Source organism: Copidosoma floridanum, unplaced genomic scaffold, assembly GCF_036245765.1.
Source record: "Copidosoma floridanum isolate Cflo_tuat_1 unplaced genomic scaffold, Cflo_Japanese_pri ptg000020l, whole genome shotgun sequence".
NCBI lineage: Eukaryota > Metazoa > Arthropoda > Insecta > Hymenoptera > Encyrtidae > Copidosoma > Copidosoma floridanum.
The window spans coordinates 33,463,298-33,465,716 of record NW_028321897.1 but is presented as its reverse complement, the minus strand read 5'-3'; the positions used below and the strand labels follow the sequence as shown (position 1 = coordinate 33,465,716).

Sequence of the window (2,419 nt, the reverse complement as noted above, 5' to 3'; positions counted from 1 at the left end):
CCTGTAACGGTAACAAATTGTTTGAACTTCGGTAACAAATACATAAACAATATTTACAATTATACATAATTTTTTATGCAATTACGATTTTTCATAAAACTCTAATAATTAATAATTTTTTACTTATGTTTAATCATTCTAATAGAAGTCTTTTTCCATGTTTTATTTACTTCCTACGTTGTGCAGGTGTTGACGATTTATGAATTTGTTTTGAAAATAGTAACTGCTTGTAAAGCCAAAATGCCATCCCGTATCTTCATCAAAAATTTATTTTTTCTAAACTTTTTTTTAAGTTCATTTTGCTCTTTTAATAATTCATTTTGCTTCATCATAAGATCCATCACTTCTAGTGAATTAGCATTTGAAACGTAACATAAATAATTACTAATATTTATTCTTGTTAAAAAAAACAGTATAAATAAATAGTTTGATAAAAAAGAATCATTTTTTCACATTATGAATTTACTGTAGCTTTAAATTTTCATACGTATGACATTCCAATAAAATTTGCAAATTATTTTTATAATATTTCTTTATACGTTACTTAATTTTTAATAAATAGTTTATTGATTTTTTGAATCTATATATGTATATATGACGTTATAAGATATATATATATATATAAATATATATATACATAGGATATATATACGTATAAAAGCTTTTGTCGGTTATATTATTATTTTAATCTTATTATTATTATTATTATTATTATAATGTTATTATTATTAGTATTATTGATAATATTGTGTGGAAAATACAGAAAATTTTTAATTACCTTTTTTAATTTTCTTAGTAGGAGTAGGGGCTATTTCTTTAATTTTTGATTCACTTGATTAGATGAGCGCGCTGTTGGACCATGGAATAGCTTGTGATTCCAATTCATGATTAAAATCAAAATCAGTGTTCTTTGAAACATCTGAAACATTAAATTTTTAATTTTCTAAATGGTTTATTCACAAGCACTGCGTTTTTTTTTTTCTTTTTTTCTAAATACCTTTAAATTTACGCTTTGTTGTTTTTTTTTCATTAATTTCAGAGTCACTGTCACTTTCGATCACGCTTATAAGGTCGATTACTCGGGTTACGTTTTTTGATGTGCTGGAACTTTCTTCAAAATTTAAGACAGGTATATCCAGTAAAAAGCCCATGTCACTAATAGATAGCCCACCAACAGACTTTGTTTCAGCGAAAGACGGTTCTTGTTTTAGATTGAACTCTTTTTTTACGAAAGCTTTGTTGGCTTTTGGTGATATTGAAGATATTGAAAAATTAGCCTTCTTAATTATACGTAAAACACGTTTGGCTACATCATTTAGCGATCGAGCTTCGGGGTCACTTCTTAAAGCTTCTAGCTGTTGTTCCGATCTCCGTTTTCTTTTTGTTGTAAATAACAATATTAATTGTATGGTGCATAATTTAAATCATTAATAAGATATTTCTTTCTTCAAATTTTTCGTACCTTCCTCCAACTCCCAACTTCTCTGACAACTCCACCCTCAATTTTATTCAGCGTATTTGAAAGGCTCTTCCACATCGTCGTCATCAAAGAAGCGTCAAGCTTTTCAGCAGCAAAGGAGTAGTTATCCTCCATGTATTGAAGCAAGTGCTCTTTTTGTTGAGTAGAGCCTCTTTGTCGTTGATTAGTACTGCAATTTTTTACTATTTCAAAATTATTTTAAGTTAAGTATAGTTACTTTTATTTAGAGTTAACGACAAAATTTATGTAATTTACTTAATAATGTTTTAATGCTAATTTCAAAAATCAATTTTTGAATGATTAAATTATTTTTTCCATTTGCACATCTTCGATACATGTATTAATTAAACTTGCAAATATTTGAATTATCAAATAACTTACGATTGATTAGACATATTTTTCGTCGAGGGAGCACTAGCTTGAATACTCACATCAAACTGAGAAACTTTATGGTATATTGCTTTACTATATAAACAGTGTGTTAATTTCTAGTTTTTCCTGTTCTTAGAATACAAGTCTTATCGTAAATATGAAACTATGAAATGTATCGCATTCTGTTTACTTTTACAAATATCAGCCTTCTATTGTCTGGACTTATGATAATTCTTATAAATACAATCGATGTAAACCTAATACTATTAAGGAAACTCAAAGTGAAGAATCTTCCATAGTTGTATATTTACAATAAAAATTCCTTACTAAGAACAAGAATACGACTACAAATGTTTACAGTCGACTGCTATAAGGTTTCTCAGTTTATTTCAAGTATTTCTCATGCTATTGATAAGAGATTAGAATATTTATTTGTTCTACTCTCATGTCATTGTGAGTGGTAGTTTGATATAAAGTTAAAAAGTAAGCTTATCGAGCCTTGAAGTTTAGGCTATGAAACAAACAGCATGTTTCTTATGTACATTTAATCATAAAATCTAATACTCA

General features: G+C 27.1%; 2 long non-coding RNA genes across 2 annotated transcripts; both read right to left on the bottom strand.

Moving 5' to 3' along the window:
• Positions 1-309: 309 nt before the first annotated feature.
• Positions 310-1,254, bottom strand: LOC149374449 (uncharacterized). The gene is made up of 3 exons (XR_016293126.1): positions 998-1,254; positions 779-919; positions 310-346 (listed from the first exon to the last, which is right to left on the bottom strand). It is a non-coding gene; the product is annotated as an uncharacterized LOC149374449 (long non-coding RNA).
• Positions 1,255-1,909, bottom strand: LOC149374448 (uncharacterized). Its single transcript, XR_016293127.1, has 3 exons — positions 1,862-1,909; positions 1,463-1,662; positions 1,255-1,377 (listed from the first exon to the last, which is right to left on the bottom strand). It is a non-coding gene; the product is annotated as an uncharacterized LOC149374448 (long non-coding RNA).
• Between the last annotated feature and the right edge of the window lie 510 nt (positions 1,910-2,419).